Here is an 18,987-nt window from a genome sequence, read left to right on the forward strand (position 1 = left end):
TAAAGAGCTGGCGGCTTCTGCCGGTTTTGCGGGAGGTGGGGGAATCCCTCCCACCTCCCAGAAAAGCCAGGAGAAGCCGCGCAGCCCCTTTAAAGAGCGGGCGGCTTCTGCAGGCTCTCCGGGAGGTGGGGGAAGCTGCAGCGGATTCCCTCCTCCCCAGCTCCCTTTGAAGCAGCAAAGTGGGAGGGGAGCAGCTTACACTCGTGTAAGCAGCTCCTCTCCCACTTTCCTGCTTCAAAGCAACCAGGACGAGGGAAGGAAGGGGATCCATGCAGCGGATTCCCTCCTCCTGGGCTCCCTTTGAAGCAGCAAAGTGGGAGGGGAGCAGCTTACACTCGTGTAAGCAGCTCCTCTCCCACTTTCCTGCTTCAAAGCAACCAGGACGAGGGAAGGAAGGGGATCCATGCAGCGGATTCCCTCCTCCTGGGCTCCCTTTGAAGCAGCAAAGTGGGAGGGGAGCAGCTTACACTCGTGTAAGCAGCTCCTCTCCCACTTTCCTGCTTCAAAGTGGATGGAATCCACTGCAGTTGCGAGCAGAGGATCCATGGCTCCGCGTCCTTCCCTGGAAGCAGGGTGCGGGGGTGCAGGGGAGAAAGAGGGCAGGAAATAGATGCCGGGCAGGAAGACACAACCACACTTTGACCACTGGAATGTCCACCCCAGCCTCCCCAGATTTCCACTGAGACGGCCAGGCTAATCTCGATGGCCATAAGTCAGGCTCAGCATTATTGACTGGACTTAGATAAGCCATGGTTCCCCTTCCTACCCTCCTCTGAGGCTCGATTTAAAGCAGCAAATGGACAGGAGCCGCCCACTTTGCTGCTTTAAATAGTTTAGTGCAACATTTGATTCAGAATATTTTTGTATGTGTTTTCCTCCTCTAAAAACTAGGTGCGCCCTATGGTCAGGTGCGCCCTATGGTGCGAAAAATACGGTAAATACCATCTATGTCTTAATTTGAGTGCATTTCATCTTTCACCAAGGATGCTTATCCCAAATCTGACTTCAACAGATATAACCATTGAGCTCACCCAGGTCTCTCTCCTAAAGGTGCTTTAATGTTATCAAGGTCTCTGAGGATTTGCTCACCTATGTATCCTGCTGGATGTAACTCTTCATTCAGGGAGACCCTTCTAATGTTGCTTGAAGGCAACACCCAGGAAGCAGAAAGGCTTCAAAATACAGTCACAAGCAGCAGGATTAAACCCTGGGCTGATGTCGTGCATCCCAACATTTCTTCTACGTCTTACACTTTGTCTTTTTATTCAGATGCCAAGGGGCATTTTGCAGTCAACATTCTGACCATGTTTTAAGTGTATTTGTCAATCAAGTAATTCCCAGGCAAGTCTACTCAGAGTCCAAAGCAGGTGGTGTTTGCTTCTAGCATCATCAAGAACACACACACACAAAAACAGTTAACACCCTGGGAAGCTTTTGCACATGCTCCATTCGTCATCTTTGACTTGTTGCATTTTAATCTAATTATTCTCTCATGGCTTTTTAATAAACCTACCGCTGGCACCTGGCTTGATGCTGACAGGTTCCCTGGGACTGCAGCTGTTTGGCTCTGAAGCCGTTTCTGTCAAGCAATGGGGCAGGCAGCAGAGCATCCACCCAAAGGCTCTGCCTCGCTCTGCCTTTCTGTCACTCCTCAAGAAGGTTCCCAGAACCCATTTCCTTCTTCCTTCAGAAAGGGGGACCGAGTGATTGATGGCCATTCACAGCCTCCAAGGAAAGAGAATTGGTTCCAGCAATGCGTTGATGTGGACTTTGTAATGCCAGATTCAACTTTCTCTCTCTTTAGAGAAACTCCACTTACTTTACACCATGGAAATAAAAAAACGCAGCCACACAATCTATGTGTTTATGTGAGTTTTGTTTTTTTCAGGGTATGAAGGAGCGTCTCCACCCCCATCGTTCTGCCCAGACACTGAGGTCCAGTGCTGAGGGCCTTCTGGCGGTTCCCTTGCTGCGAGAAGCCAAGTTACAGGGAACCAGGGAGAGGGCCTTCTTGGGAGTGGCACCCACCCTGTGGCATACCCTCCCACCAGATCTCAAAGAGAAAAACAACTACCAGACTTTTAGAAGACATCTGAAGGCAGCCCTGTTTAGGGAAGCTTTTAATGTTTAACAGACTATTGTATTTTAATATTTTGTTGGAAGCCGCCCAGAGTGGCTGGGGAAACCCAGCCAGATGGGCGGGGTATAAATAATAAATTATTATTATTATTATTATTATTATTATTATTATTATTATTATTGATGCTAGGGCTATGTCCCAGATTTGGCCCATTCACAGACCAAATTGGGCCAATTCAGGACCTGGGCTGAATTAGATTAGCCTTGGAATAGCCCTGGATTGCCCTGGGTCAGTTCAGCCCACCTGGAGCAACCCAGAGCTGTCAAAAGGTGTGACTGTTAGGTGGAAGTGGTAGGATGGAAGGAGAGAAGGTAGACATTCGTACTAGAAAGTAAGCCCCCTTTATCTCACTGGGAATGGTGTTGTTGCTTAGCTGACTTCCCAATACCATGAATTTCTGCCCATTACTGAGAGGGGGAGGCAGTAGGCAGTGGAAATCTCTGATGCTCCTGTCACTGTTCCCAGGCCATATGGATCTCCCCACAGCTTCACTCATGTGCAGTGCTGGGAGGCCAGGTGAGCAGCACCACACTCCCTGCACTGCCCCACCAGCCACTACTGCTCCCCACACCCCAACCACATGAGCTAATGCAATTCTAGGTTACATCCTCAGAAGTATAGTGTCCAGATCAAGGGAAGTAATAGTGCCACTCTATTCTGCCTTGGTCAGACTCCGCCTGGAATCCCGTGTCCAGTTCTGGGCACCACAGTTTAATAAGAATATTGACAGGCTGGAATGTGTGCAGTAAAGATTGACTAAGATGATCAAAGGTCTGGAAACCAAGCCTTATGAGGAGCAGTTGAGGGAGCTGGGTATGGTTAGTCCTCTTCAAGTATCTGAAGGGCTGTCCCATTGAAGATGAAGCTTGTTCTCTGCTGCATTACAGGGAACTGGAATAAATGACCCTTTGGGTCCCTTCCAACTCTACAATCCTATGATTCTGTAATGAAGAGGGAAATAGAATTGAAAGGTAAAGTTACAGCGGGAGATGGATGAATGTGCCAGTCAGAATGTGCCAGAATGTGCCAGTCTGAGTTTCTCATTTTTACCGTGTTAAATCCATTTCTTCACATTTCCACATCAATTATCTATTTTTTTAAAAAAAACCCTCATGAAAATTCATCAGCATTTTGACGCAAATTTCCCCTTATATACATGCTGTTGTATGCAGTTTTGACTAATATACACATTTTTGTACGCACTTTCCCCAAACAGAATGCAGTTTTGTATGTTATTTTGACCAATAGATACATTCCATTGCACGCTTTCCCCAAATATATGCAATTTTAAAAACACATTGGTTGGTTGAAGAACTGAATTGCAAAATTCAGAGAATTGCACATTTCTTAGAAGAATCATATTTTGGTTTCTGTATTGGGTGGAAAAGTGTGACTTGGATCATTTCTCATTAAAAGGCAAAAAACCCCTGAATTTCTCCTCCACCCCTCACTGCAGCACTAAGATCTGTCAAAGATACCAGGTTTGTGTCTTGTGGTGGAGGGAACAGGGTCTTTAGGTATTTTTTGAGATGCCGAGGGGGAAACAAGGATGCAAAACCAGCAGGACGGAGTTCCTGCCAAAGCAAAGGCAGGGTGACAGCTGCCTTCTTGGACAGAAAGATCCCAACGGCAGTCCTCCAATCCAAGCAGGCCTAATTATGGGCCACCAGCTCATGCAATCCTCTTTGAAGGAGATCTGCCTAGAAATCCCCTCCTGTTTGCAAGGTGAGCACAGCAATTTGCAGGCTGAGCAGCGCCAGCAGGTTTGAGAAAAGGTCGAGGGCCTGAGAATCCACACCCCTTGCCTTCTGGGATTCATGACATGAAACAGTGGAAGACGCTGCTGACGCAGGAACTGCCCTTTCGCAAAGGTCATGCCTCCTCCTCCTGATTTTACTACAGAGCCCCCAGAGAAAATGGAGAGGAGGCAGGCTAGTGTGGAAGTCAGAGAACTCATGCTCTGCTCCAAATGGCATCAGAGAAAGACATAGGCAAGAGAGGAATCTGCATGCTTCAGGAGGTGATTTCTTCCCCCTTTCTCTCTCTCTCCTTCTGAGAAAGGGCTGTGAACAGCTTTGCTTAGAAACAGGTGTGGAATAGTGGTAAGCAGTGCTTTCCCCCCTAGAGAAATAGGCGCCGGTACTCACCATGAAGTTGTTACAATAATTGCCACACTTTTTAACCACAAAAAATGCCAGTACTGCGTACCCTTGAGTACCCCCTGGGGAAAAAGCACTGGTGTTAAGAGTGTCACACTGGGATCTGAGCGACCAGGGTTTAAATCCCCACTTCAGCCATGGAACTCACTCGGGTGACCCTGCACCAGTCACAGTCTCTACTACTAACTTACCTCACAGTGCTGGGTTTATGTATAAGCTATACAAGCTATAGCTTAGGGCCCCACTCTCTTGGGGGCTCCAAAAAAATTTAAAGGGAAAAAACCCTAGATGTACATTTCCAAAATATAAGATAAAAAACAAATAAAATAAAACCTACATACAGCAATGATGTTTTGTGTTGTGTAGGCTCCTATGATGTAAATAATGGGCTCCGCCTGCTAGGCTTTTGTTATGTGCAGATGGCTTTAGATACCTATTAGGTCCATAGATTACCATATAGCATATATTCAACACAAAAAAACAGTGGCAATTTGTTGTTGACAAAGGACAGCTGGACATATAAAGGGCCTCATTACCTTCAACAGGTTAGGGCCTCATCAAACCTAAATCTGGCCCTGCTCACAGGTTATTGTGAGGATAAAATGCATACCACCCTGAGCTCCTTGGAGGTAGAGGGTGGTGTATAAATGCAATTTTTAAAACGTGGCTTTCCCTGAGCTCACTCTTATCAATTTGATTTGCACAGGACACTTAGGAAACTATTTGCATCTAGCAAGGAAACAGATGTGGGTGGCGCTGTGGGTTAAACCACAGAGCCTAGGACCTGCCGATCGAAAGGTCGGTGGTTCGAATCCCCACGGCGGGGTGAGCTCCCGTTGTTCGGTCCCAGCTCCTGCCTAAATAGCAGTTCGAAAGCACCCCTAAGTACAAGTAGATAAGTAGGTACCGCTTTATAGCGGGAAGGTAAACGGCGTTTCCGTGTGCGACGCTGGTGCTGGCTCACCAGATGCAGCTTCGTCACACTGGCCACGTGACCCGGAAGTGTCTTCGGACAGCGCTAGCTCCCAGCCTCTTGAGCGAGATGAGCGCGCAACCCTAGAGTCGGTCACGACTGGTCCTGATGGGCAGGGGTACCTTTTTAAGGAAACAGAAGAGGTGTGAGAGCTGTCACTTCTCAGTGGCAGAGCGTAAGCTCAGCCTGCAGAAGGAGTCCAGGTTTGTTGCTTGACTTCTCCAGTTCAAAGCTCTCAAATGGCAAGTGCTCCACCTTAGAGAGCCAACACCTATCCAAGCGGATAATGCAAGCCTAGATCGACAACTTCATGTGTTTCAATCGGCTAGAGATGGAGAAACTCACACCACTAGAGGGTAGCAGAGCACATGTGTGGGATTGCTAACTTCAGAAGATAAGGCCTCAGGGTCCACCATGTTTTTCTGCAGCAATGGACATGCACCAGTCTCTGCTAGGGGGACAATATACTGTGCCAAAACTGTTTGCATGCAGATCTCATTTCATTATATTTCATTTCCAGTTCCATTAATCTCATTTTATTGTATTTTATTTTTATACCCAATTCCATTAAACAGCACAGCTGCTCAAGCAGCTAAGTGAATATAGCTAATGAACAGGCATGGCAAAAGCTAGATGGTTCAAGAACTAAATTGCCTTTGGAGTGAGCAAAGCAGAATGAGGAAAAGAACTTGTTTTGCAAATGATTTAAAAACTTGCATAAATCGTGGGAGTCTCTTTTTTAAGTGTACAATGTGTAGTGTTAAGTGGGTACACTTGTTGCAATTAAGTTAGCAAGGGAGGGTGGAAATCCATGGTCAATAATGTACTTTAAGCACATTTTCTATGTGGCTATTGATACAGACCACTTTTGACAAGAAACTGATATAGTGTAGCACAAACAGGAACAGAGAAGAGGAGCTTAACAAGAGCAACACTGCTAAGGGGAATAGCAAGGAGGGGGCCAAGTAAGCAATGGATTCTGGCTATGCTCATGAGGTGATTGGGAAATATAAGTATGGATGTATGAAAGCCTCAGGCAGAATCATATAGAAAATTCTGTGCACCTTATCTTAAAAAAATCATGCACACTCCAGTCTTGATTCTGCCTCGACTCAGTATAAGAAGAGCCAGTTGGATCGGGCCAGTGACCCATCTAGTCCAACGCTGTGTTCACACAGTGGCCAGCCTGATGCCTGTGGGAAACCTGCAAGCAGGACTTGAGAACAAGAGCCCTCTCCCCTCCTGTGATTTCCAGCAACTGGTATTCAAAAACATTGCTGCCTCCATTATGACTAAGAGCCATCAATAGCCCTCTCCTCTATGAATTAGACAAATTTCAAAGTCATCTAGGTTGGTGGCCAACCTGGAGAGATCGGCTAGAGAGAGGATCCTTGGTGTGGCCCAGTATGGCAGGTCTGAGGTCACTTTGTGCTCTCAGCCTTAAGCCTAGGATGGAACCAGCTCTCTTGAGTGGAAATGTGCATGACTTGACTTCCTGACCCCATTTTCTTCCATATGGTGCCCTGCAAGAGAGAAATGTCCCATCCAGATCTTTTGGATCTTTTTTTTTGCTGTCAATTTAACCCGACTGCCTTGCCTGGGACTGTCTATTTCAGCTCAGTGCAGCTCTGACGGAACAGCAAATTCATGAAGGAAAAAATAAACCCACACAAGTTACAATAATTTAAATAATTGGGTGTTTTTGTGTGTGTATGTGACAGCATCAGGAATACACAATGCTCATCCACTGTAAAATCCTGAGGGACTGCAGAAAACAGGAGCAGATGAATCCTTGTGAAAGAAAAATGCTATTTTCATGCAAATATCCCTCCGTAATAAAATACCCAGGGAATATAAAATGGCAAGGAAATGCATGAGATACATACTGCCTGGTTTTCAAAACACAAGTGTGCCTCTCCTTAAAAAAATAGCACTGATTGTATTAACAGTAATGAATGAAGGAGCATTTTAACAACAGAGCAACAAGGAGGGCAAAGAAGGCAGGGGTGTGTGGAGGACGATGATGACACACTGTCTGGTTTTTATTGTGAAAGGCAAAGAGAGGCCAGGTCTTTGGGAATAAGAGAAGCCAGGGAGATTTGTAGAACCAGAGGAGGCATTCTTTAAGAACATGCCACACCAGACAGTCTCCTGCCCCCATTATATACTACACAGTTCCACAAAAGCATCAGGGAAGGGGGCAGCCAGAATTCAGCTGCAGAGGAGACTAGTTCATCTGTCTGTGCTTCTCATGAGTCCTCTCCAATTCCCAAACATATGGGGCCCACTACATTCTTCCCATCAGATATTCTGCAGCAGACTTCCCAGTGCAATATCTTGCAAGCTATTAACAAGCTGTTAACCTGTTTGTGTGTGGGGGGGGGGGGGAATCCAGTGCACTGCTTTTTGGAGCTTTCCAAATTAGGTTTATTAATGTCAGATTATAGAAACGGTTTGAAAACAAACGATGGGCTGGGAGATTTCTCAGCACTAAAACCAAGCAAAACAAAAGCACCCCAGGCCCTATTAATCTTGCCGCTAATAAAAATGAAATAGACCCATGGCCCTTTTCTGGAGATGAAGTTCACTGTGATTATTTCTCTGCACCAGCCGTGAAGTGCTCGACTCCAACCCTCCAGAATACATCGGCTGTTTGGAGAGAGATCATTAGCTCGGACAGCGGGGGAGGTGTCACAGTACGGTAATTTATCAGTTGCCTATGGAGAAGTGAACAGCTTTCTCTGGATCATCTGAAAACGCCAAGAACATTTTCTCTCTCGAGACCAGCAGCGAGGGGAGATCTTAAAGCTGGGATTTTTATCTGCTAAAATAGAGTTTCGTCTTCTACAACTGGGCGTATTATGCAGTGCATTTAAAACAGCAACAGCAACCATTTTTTAAAAGCCTCCACGCTCTGAAACAGCACTTGAAGCCGTGCATTTTAGAAATACCATTAGCCTGTTTTATAACTGATGCCGGAGAAGGGGAGGCACTTCAAACCTGGATAAGAAAATGTCAAATTTACCTGTTGCTTTTCAGAGATGCAAATATATTGGTGCATCATCCTTAAGCTGGATCGTGCAACCATTATAGTAACCACAGAATCCTTTGAAGCCCCAGCACTCAGCTGAGCAGAAGCAGGTGATGAAATCCATGCCGCCAAAACGCCAAAGCGAAGTCTCAAGCCATGTGATGACTTCTTGTAAAGGCCAGTGCTGGCACTCTTCCAGGGTGGTGGTGCAGCCCCCCACTTGAATACTTTCCATTTATCCCATAACCCCCTTCTTCTAAGCTAGTGCCCCTTCTGCCCTCAGATCCCTGAGTGCTTTTGAAGCGTTGTTTTCCCTCAGTCAGTTGGGAGAAGAAATAGCATTTCCTATAGAGTTATGTTTAATGGCAATTCCCTTCTCCATGGATAAGATTCTTCTATAAAGCTTAAAGGTAAAGGTAAAGGGACTCTTGACCGTTAGGTCCAGTCACGGGCGACTCTAGGGTTGTGGCACTCATCTCACTTTATTGGCTGAGGGAGCCAGTGTACAGTTTCTGGGTCATGTGGCCAGCATGACTGAGCCGCTTCTGGCGAACCAGAGCAGCACACGGAAACGCCGTTTACCTTCCTGCCGGAGTGGTACCTATTTATCTACTTGCACTTTGACGTGCTTTCGAACTGCTAGGTCTATAAAGCTTACTTGGAGGCAAGTCTATGTCAGCAGAGGTGTCCTGAAGCTTTAATTAGATGCTTCCTTCTTGCAGTTTTTGCCCCTGCCATTGCTTCCTGTTCAGCATAGCCTTTACGAATGCACAGACTCTTAATTGGCCCTTAATCAAACCATTCTTGTTCCTGGGGCACTGAGGCAGGGGACTACTGCTTTCCTCTCTTTGTTGTAATTATGAAATAGCATTATTTAATGACAAAGGGGGGCATGCTATTGGTCTATGCGGTTCTTCTCCTGATTGGCTCAGGTGTGTTTGGCAGGGACTCCTTCCTATCATAGTGTGGCGTTTTGCCCTCCATTCATACCATGGACCCTCAGCTGGTAAAAATATGAGCTGTTGTACCACACCAGAGCCCCTGTAATCCTGGGATGGGATGTCCCATGGCGTATATGACTGATGCATGCAGTTCTCACTGAGAGTTCAGGGGCTATTCTGAAATATTTGCAGTGTGGATTTGCATCTCAGAAACTCCTCCTCTTTCCCCCCATGACATTCCTTTTTTGGTCTGGGCATGCAAAAGGGGACTGGAGGTGTTTTCCCCTCCTGCAGGGGTGGCTCCAACTGCTGTCTTCAGTGTCAGGAGTGTGTACAGGCCCTGTGACCAGTAGGGCTTCGCAGGACTGGGGCCTTCCTAAGTTTGTTGTGGAGAGGCAAGACGCAGCCGTACAGGTGAGGCCACTTGGTAACTCACTGCACCTGGTGGCAAGAGCCGGGAAGGGATATAAGGTCAGCATTGCCCTTTGGTTCTTTGCCACAGCAACACGTTTCTTGCCTTGCTGCGTTTGGCTTCTTGATCCTCAGACCTCGGCTTCTTGACTCCTTGCTTCTCGACCCTTGGACCCTTGATTTTGTGACTCCCTGCTTCCTGACCCTCGGACCCCTGGCTTCTGGACTCTCATTCCTGCTTCCACCCTGCCATCTTGCCCCCGGTCCCGATGTCCTCAGCCGGGACTTCGATCGCCCGTAGCACCATGCCCTGTGGAGGGCACTATACTGTGACTGTTGGAGTGAGGAGTTTGCGGTGGTGTGATGTCCTGGCAAAGGCAAATGTAGGGGAGCACCACCGGTTCAGTTGCACCAGATGCAAAGCTTCTGGGGGGCCACAGTAGGCACCTCAAATGACATCCGACAGAAGGTGAGAGGCCGGGTGGGGGCAGATTTTGGTGTTGCATGGGACGCCCCTGAAATTTGAGACTGGTCCTGGATCATCACAACAGAGGGGAGGACCTGAACCAAAGGATTCAAATGACAAGAAAGGAGATTCCAACCAAACAGTAGGAAGAACCTTCCGTAGGTAAGAGTCGTGGAATGGACTACTTCAGAATGTGGTGGACTCTTCTTCCTTGAAGGTTTCTCAGCTGAGGTTGGAGGTCCACCTGTCAGGGAGTCTTTAGCTGTGATTCCTGTGTTGCAGGGGGCCATACTTGATGACCTTTGGATTCCCTTCCATCTCTGCAGTTCTATGAGTCTAACATCACTGGCTGCCTCCATTTCCAGGTGACATGTCGGTATCATTGCCAGCTCTGTTCCCGACTGCTCGCTCTGGTGCACCAGGTAAGGGGAGGTCAGTTGCATCTAGTCCGTTGCACCAGGTAAGTGGGTGTCTGTCAATTACCCCCTCTCCCTGTGTGTATGTGTATATCTCCTTTTCTGGGCTGAGCAGGCATTGCATACAACATGCCTTCTGGTGATGTGGTGGCAGCATAACTTCAGTGTAGTGTAAATTTGAACCTAGGATCTCTCTATCCAGCTCTGTACTACTGCATTATACTGTGAAGTGTTGCTCAGTGGGCCCAGGTTCAATTTCCAGCATTTCCTGGTAGGGTTGGGAAGGATTTATGCTTAAAACCCTGGAGAGCTGGTGCCAGTCAGTGCCAGCAATACTAGGCTCGATGGAATCAATGACTTGGGTTCCTGAGTTGTTGATGATTATTCCATTGTTATTTTATTCTTAACCTTTGTAAGCCTTTTAGGACATTCTGTAAATATCCACAACTTTTATATTGATTCTATGCCTGCTTAACTATGATGGCTCCTAGGAGTTGTAATTTTGAGGAGGCTGCCAAATATTCTTCACTAAAGATCCCAATGCCTGCCTTCTTCCTTCACATAACTGCAGTTCTCAAAGTGAGAAGAATGACGGATTTTATTGAACCTGTTTAAGAGGAGTCCAGTTCATCACCACCCCTGAATTCTACGAGACTTCTCCTTGCAACTAAAACTTGACAAATGTCATGTCCCCTTCTTCAGGAAATTTGAGGCTGGCAGCTTTCTCCTTTTTCAGAATGTTCCAAAACAGTTGCAAAACTGTCAGGTGGAAATTGCCACAACAGAAATCATATTGAGCAACATTTTGACAAAACCTCTTTTTTATTTTGCTCTAAATTTTCTCTGCTGTTGGGATTTCAACCCAGCTCAAGTGAATCAAGGTTTACTCGGAGCATCGTCCGGGAGCCTCAACACTCACTCTTGTTTTGTGTGTCGGCATAAAGATAGATATAATTTTGAAAATTGCAGCGGAAAAAGAAAGACACAGAAAATTACCTCTTTCAACAACGTTAAGCCATTCTGTTCCATTAATATATTTCTGAACCTGAATATTGCAAAGGGAAAAGTACATTATCTCAGAGGACGAAGCAACCTGGTAATGTATTCTGGCCATAATGCGGTCTCATTCAGGATGCAAAATGCAGGGTGTTGGAAAATGTAAAAAAACCACAGAGACTTACTTAATGTGGGGTTTGAAAAACAACTAAATCAGATGGATGCATCATCCGTAAACTTCCCAACCTGCCACTGGCTTATGTTAATTTCTTTTTTCTTTTATTTTGAGGAAGGGTTCGCAATGTTTATTCTTCCTGTAATTGAAAGCCCTTTCGGTCACAAGCCATATCACAGCCATTAGTCACTGCATTTCCTCATTGGAGGAATATGTAAGCAATGAGAATGGCAGGTGGCGGGACACCAGTGAGCAAGATCCTGCACCACACCTTACCCAATATATGCCCACTCAAATGTTCCGATCTGCAGAACACACACTGCTACAGATGCCACATAATACCCGTTTTGCATTTGTAAGGACTAGATCTTTTAGTGTGGCAGCCTACACTTTGGAACTCCCTGCCTATCGATACCAGGCAAGGCACCCTCACTGTACTCTTTTTCAGTGCCTGCTAAAAACATTTTTGTTTAAGGAAGCCTCTTCAAATGTTTAGAAAGCCGATGTAAGTTTTAATCTGTTTTTAAGTCTATTGCTATTTTAGCTTTTTGAAAGTATTGATAATTTTTCTTATTGATAATAGTATTATTTAACCTTTTTGGTAAACTGCATCGAGTGTTGGCTTGTCTTTCATTTTTACGATCAAGTAGCGTATAAATTTTAAGGGGAAAACAAACAAACATCCTGCCCTCTGCCCTGAACCATCTCTGAGGAAGGGAGGAAAGCAAATGGCACTGGAGGGAGAGGCTGGGATCAGTTCACTTGGACATTCTTCTGAGTCGCAGCAGAGTGGGGGGAGGGAGCAACAGTATCTAGAGTTCCCTCCCCCAAAAGGAGAATTGCTTCCTTCTCCCCAACAAGCCCCTTCCTCCAATTTATCCCAAACACGGGAGAGGGTTGAGGGAAGCCAAAAGAGTTTCCCCAAGGTTGGGTATATTTCTCAAGGGGCTACACACCCCTGGGCAGCTCCAATTCATGTCAGTAGGGCTTTCAGTGGGGATGGATAAGAACCTAAGAAGAGTTTGCTGGGTCAGGCCAATGGGGCATCAAGTCCAGTATCCTGTTCTCACAGTGGCTCTGGGAAACCAGCAAGCAGGATTTGAGGGCAAAAGCTCTCTCCTCTCCCGTGGTTTCCAACAACTGGTATTCAGAAGCATTGCATTCTCCAACTGTGGATGCACAGCATAGCAATCGTGGCTACTAGCCACTGACTGCCCTTTCCCCCATGAATGTGTCTAATCTTATTTTAAAGCCATCTAGGTTGGTAGGATTGTGCCCCATGGGTGAGACCTGGCTATCCCTCTCTCTGCTGCAGCAGTCAACACCTGCCACCTCTCAGGGGCCACCTAATGGTCAGTTTGCCTGTACTTGAAAGGGCAAGGGTGTGGTATTTAATGAGAGAGGGCATGGGGGCAATGCAAAGCATCTCAACTGGTTGAGGGTCGCAGGATCTGTGTGGCCTTGAGTCCTGGTTGCATTTCTGCATACATATAATTTCCGCCGCCTAGGAGAGGTTTGTTGCAGTGGCTGGAGGCAGCAACTGCAAGCTGCCTCGCTGTTAATCAATGCTTTCTCTGCTGTTATCTTGAGCATTGCGAGCCCAGATCTTAAGTTTCGATGAAATTAAATTAAATTAATGTATACATTAATTACCCTCAAACATCCTCCTCCCCGTCTTACACTTTGCCTCAGAGGCCACATTGGCAAGGGAGAAATGAGCGGCGCCCCCCGCCCCAAATGAAAAACCTCAATTATATTTTGCAAATAATGGGATGATTACAGTTTTTATGTTTGCATTAAATTGAGGGGAATTATGAGATATTTAACTGACATTTTATCCCGATAGCCCACAGCAAGCTAGGTAGCAGTTACATGCTGTAATAAATGTCACCATTTAAAAATTAATTGCTACACTAACTTGCTGTGGGCTGTCTTGTTAAATATTAATGGGATGTCTTGGGAAAAAAAGTGTTGTGACTTGAAAGAATTATTTAGATGCAGACGGAGTGGCTGAGGAAAAGCCACCAGCTTGTTGAGTTGAAAGCGTAGCGCTAATGACACGGGGACTTTCCCTTCTTACTGCTGCCTCATCCCCACACCCATCAGCCAGGATTATCTTTGGCAAGACCTTGCAGGTAGCATAAGGCACCTCCTGAACTCCTGAGGAAAGGGGTTTCTGGCTCATTGCCACAGAAATCCCTCATGCCCAAAATGAACATTTCAAGTCAAAACAGAAGCTGGCCAGCGAGTGCGAGTCTACACCTTTTTTTTTAGATCTATGACTCCACCTATCTCCTAGCTGCTCCTAGCTGCATTTGGTCAAGCTACGGGGTGGGAACAATCCATATTTCCTTTTCTTCAGTCTGTCCCGTGAAGCAGCAGTGGGCTTTAAGCTTTCTAGCCAGGCCTCTACCGTTGCGCACGCACACACATGTATATGCGAGGGCCCTTCTGAGCAGCCCTAGCCATCCGCCTCAATCTATGAGAATGAGGGAAGTGGGGGCACATTTACTTGACTTGCTTCAGAACCAGGGGTGACCCCCAAACCAGGTAGGGAGACGGCTTGCCATAGCTTTTAACATCTCTGTGGGGGGTAAACATAGCTGTTGTCAAACCAGCATCTGTTCAGGGCTGTCTCGAGTCGACCAACAACTTACTGTTAACAACTTCATGGTGAGTTCCTGCACCCATTTTTCTTGGGAAAAGGCATTGCAGATGCTGCTTATGGGAAACCCACAAGCAGGATTCTAGCCCAAGAGCCCTCTCCCCTCCTGTGGTTTCCAGTAACTGGTATTCAAAAGCATTGCTGCCTCCAACTGTGGAGGCAGAGTATAGCCATCATGGCTAGTAGCCATTGCTAGCCCTCTCCTCCATGAATATCTTCATTTAAAGTCTTTGCTGCCTTCTGTGGGAGCGAGTTTCCTAGTTTAGTGATGTCCTGCATGCAGGAGGGCTTTACTCTGTCCTGCTTCTTCCCACATTGGATGTTCACAAGTCCTAGTGTTTTGGGAAAAGGAGGAAAAACTTTTCTCTATCCACTTTCTCCATGCCTCACATAATTTCATCAACTTCTATCTACATCATCATCGTGAAAGACAGATGTGCCAGGAACCCGTGGCCAGTTGCGGATGTCCAGTGTGGGTCCTTCCCCTCCTTGTCCCTGAACCGTTCAAACACCAGAGGCCTCTGTGTGTCTGGATGTCATTATCACAGCAAATACCAATGTTTCTGCAGCAAGTACAGTTGTTACGTAACGTGTAAGGCTCAGGTGTGATTTCTTCAAAAGCTTTTCACAAGTTGCAAAAAAGCATCTGCTTTGGGGCGATTTGTCTTTCTGTGGGAGCACAGTGAAGAAGGGTAAAAACATTCAGAATGAGGACAATAAGTTCTTACCTCACAGAATCCTAGAATTGTAGAGTTTGAAGGGACTCTCCCCTCCACCACAAGGGTCACAGAGTCCAGCCAGGAATCATAGCTAAAGGATCCCTGACAGATGGCCATTAGACCTCTGTGAAGGAGAGTCAACCACCTTCTAAGGTAGTCTGTTACGCTGTCAAGCAGCTCTTATAATACTTTCTAATGCAGTGGTCTCCAGTGGCATAGCGACAGTTGCCAGCACCCAGGGGAAGGAAAGTATTGTGCCCCCTAACTGGCACCTCCATGTGCTGCTGCTGGATGGAGCTTGGGAGCAGCGACGGGACATGCATGTGCGCCTCCTTGGACTGGGGTGCTGCCACCACTGCAAATCTCACTTTCCGCCCGCCTCCCTCGCTGGCAGGGGATGCCACAATGGTTGCAAGGACCCATCCTCTCCCAGTTCCTGCTTGGTGTGCTGTTAAGGTGAGGTCGGTGGGTAGAATGGGGTGCACCTCCAATCAGAGTAGCAGCAGCAGAGACGCGCCCCTAAAAATATTTGTGCCTGGGGCAATCGCCCTGGTAGCTCCCCCTCCCACTATTCCTCTGATAGTGCCCTATGTTATTGACCAGATATCCTCACCAGCAACTGGCTGCCCTATTCTGCACCAGCTGGAGCTTCTAAACCAGGCCCAAGGTCAGCCCCACATAGAGCGCATTGCAGTAATCCAGACTCAAGGATACCAACACATAAGAGGTGAGTAGCTAGCTCTGCCTTCAGTGACAGGAGGACCCTCCTCACTTCAGGGAACAGTCTACTTTAAATGTCAATCACCTCCAACCGAATAGGGGAGGCTCTGCTCCCTTGGGGGCTTCTGAGCTGGGGTCCTTGGGGGAGGGAAGTGCAAGGTCCAATGCAACTGGAGAGGTGCTGGACAAACAGGGTTCCCTCATGGTAGTGTACCTGGGTTGCTAGAAACATCTAGGGCTGGCTCCAAGGTTAACTCCTGTTGTCAGTTCCCGGCCTCATATCTTGAAGATGGGGAATCCAACCCCAGGGTCATGATAAGATGATTCCGTTGTGACATTGTGGAAACATCATGTTATCCATATTACATTATCTATAACTGTTATGGATTAAGAGACCCTGATTTCCCCCCTCAAAAATGTAGTGAAAGTACTACCAAGTAGGAAAAGAACAGCTTTCAAGCAGGGTGAAATAAGTAAATGGGGGTTTGTGAGAGTAAAGCTCTCCAAAAGCACATTTTTTTTGTCAGAAATGTTTCCCTGTGTGAAGCAATGCTGCTGCCAACGCGCAAAATTACTTGGTTCATAAATTGAATCGAGTAGGTTTGCAATTCCCGAATGTATTAGCAAACTCCAGCTTTGTTGCAATGAAATGTAATATTTTTGTAATTCAAACTGAGATAGATGTGTATTAATTCATGTTTTCTCTACTTGTGTGGTCTGTATACCTGATTGTTGAACCCCCATATCATGTTTGTCTATGCTCATATCCTGGTTGTTGTAATATTTTCACATAGCCAGTCTTGTGTAGTGGTTAAGAGTTCCAGACTAAGGACTTGGGAGGCCTGGGTTCAAATCTCCACCAAGAAATGAAGCTCACTGGATGTAACCCTGAGCCAGTCACTATCTCTCAGCCTAAACAGGGAGGAGGGGAATTATGAACACCACCTTGGGCTCCTTGAAGGAAAGGTGGGAGATAAATATAAAACATGTAATACAGGTAACACATACTGTCAGGGAACTGACATCAGAGCCAGAGGCGGAGGCAAGGCTCCCAAGTGATGCTGGAGAAGGGCCCAGCAGGGAGAGAGGCAGCTCATCAGCTGGGGAAGGAAATCAGCGTAACACCAGGGATAAAGGGGGGCAGATGGGGGAATCGGCGAGGGGGCTCCAGGACTCCTCGCCAGAGACCAGCGGGGAGAGCACGGGTCCTCCGCTACCCACACCCTCCCTGCTCAGAAGACTTCCGCGCAGGGAGAGTAGGAGGAGACTTGGTGTCAAACAGCTTTTATGCTGGAAAAGGTTTAAGAAACGCCCACTGACGGATTCTGCTAGCGACTGAAACAGCCACGAAATGAAGGGCTGTCCAGACAGAAAAGGTTTAACCAGGCAACCTAGCCAGGCATGGCGGCAACTTACGCACGAGCAACCCCTATAATTATTACAGCAATCCGTCAGTCACTGACGTTGCTTGTGCGCAGCGACAGGCAGGCAGCATAATGAGCCAAACTGGAGAAGCCGACGCCATGGAGGGAGCAGCTGGAGTGCAAAATCTGGTGGAGAGGAACCGAGATTTGGAACAGCATGTGGATCTTCTGACGGCGCGGTTGGACGAAAGGCGGGCTCACGATGCACAGGTCAGACCCACCCCCGTAGCAAGGAAGGTACCGGGACTGGTACACAAGTTTGGGGGGAAGCCCCAGGACTACAACGCGTTCCGAAAGGAAATAGAGTACGCTTTGAAACTGCAGCAGAATGATTTTGCTGACGATGGGGAGAGGGTGGCCTATATTGTCGGTCATCTACAGGACGGGGCCAGGGAATGGATCAGGCCCCTAATGGCAACACAAAATGCCGCCCTGAAAGACCTTAAAAAATTCTTCCAGGCAATGGATGCGATGTATTCCAGTGATGTGCAGCAAAGTGTGACTCGGCGGCAACTGATGGAGTGCAAACAGGGGAACCAGTCAGTTAGAGACTACTGGTCGCGCTTTGCAATGTTAATCCACCGACGTGGTTGGGAATTGGACTCCGAACCCATTCAGATGTTGTTTGAGGAGGGGTTGTCCCCAACGGTGAAGGACGAGCTTTCCCGTGTGCCATGCCCGCAGTCGATGGATCAGCTGACCAAGGCTGTGCTTGCGATTGGCGTAAGACAGGAAGCGCAGGCTCAGGAGAAGCGCAAAGGGAGAGGGGAACGTTGCCATGACTACCGCATTCCTGAAATACCGAGGCAGCCTTCCCCGCCGGCTGAGCCAATGGAAATAGGTGGCGCGCGCGAGGTTTCAAACTCCAGTGAAGGTTGCAAGAGGGAGGGAAAGGATTGGAAAACCACCAAGAAGTGTTTCCTCTGCTAACGGCCAGGACATTTTGCCAGGGTCTGCCCTCAAAGAAAGGCCTGGCAAGGGATGGTGGGAACTGCTGGCGGTGAGGAGGAGGGGGAAAAGGGGCAGGAGCAGGGAAATGCCAACGCTTGGCTGCCAATCAGCGGGCACAGCAGCCAGGCCAGCAACCAATAGAAGTGCCCCAGCCAGACCCCCCTAGGGCGGCTATAGCCATAGAAGTGGTGCTAGAACTCCCGAATGGGCACCCAATCAAGGTGAAGGGGCTGCTGGATTCAGGCAGCTCCTGCAATTTCTTCAGCAAGGACTTCGCCCTAGAGCACCAGCTCCACCTGCTGCCCCTGGATTTTCCCTTGCAAGGGACCACCATTGATGGCATGGAGCTTCTGGGAGGGGAAGTGACGCACCAGACCCCACCAATGAGAATGAGGGTTTCCAGGCACACGGAGACCATTGCCTTTCACGTAGCCACACTGGCAGGACCCCCAATAATATTAGGGATGAGCTGGCTGGCACTACATGATCCAGTAGTGGCATGGCATCAGCGGACAGTCACCTTTGGGTCAGCTTACTGCTTGGAACACTGTCTAGGGGGAGAAACCCCAAGAATGACAGTGGCCAGGGTGGCTGGGGTAGCTGTGGAGCCGAAAGGGGAGGTGCCACCACAATATGCTGACCTGCAGGAGGTCTTCAGTGAGAAGGAGGCGGATAGACTACCCCCCCCATAGACCATTTGACTGCCAAATCAACTTGCTCCCAGGGGCTCAGCTGCCGGTGGGTAAACTGTATGCCATGTCGGACAGGGAGATGAAGGAGTTGCGGGAGTTTATTGACAA

The 18,987-nt window shown here is 47.6% G+C and overlaps 2 long non-coding RNA genes across 4 annotated transcripts in view; one reads left to right on the forward strand and one right to left on the reverse strand.

Moving 5' to 3' along the window:
• Positions 1 to 8,426, reverse strand: part of LOC308483346 — a 66,974-nt gene extending 58,548 nt beyond the window's left edge. For all 3 annotated transcript variants that reach the window (XR_013989638.1, XR_013989639.1, XR_013989640.1), the window contains exon 1: positions 8,298 to 8,426. This is a non-coding gene — a long non-coding RNA (uncharacterized lncRNA). The remainder of the gene's footprint in view (positions 1 to 8,297) is intronic.
• Positions 8,427 to 9,477: 1,051 nt separating this feature from the next.
• On the forward strand, positions 9,478 to 12,649 carry LOC308484049. The gene is made up of 4 exons (XR_013989884.1): positions 9,478 to 9,571; positions 9,957 to 10,283; positions 10,404 to 10,543; positions 11,109 to 12,649. It is a non-coding gene; the product is annotated as an uncharacterized lncRNA (long non-coding RNA).
• The last annotated feature ends 6,338 nt before the right edge of the window (positions 12,650 to 18,987 follow it).

Source organism: Podarcis pityusensis, assembly GCF_964106645.2.
Source record: "Podarcis pityusensis genome assembly, chromosome: 8".
Classification (NCBI taxonomy): Eukaryota; Metazoa; Chordata; class Lepidosauria; order Squamata; family Lacertidae; genus Podarcis; species Podarcis pityusensis.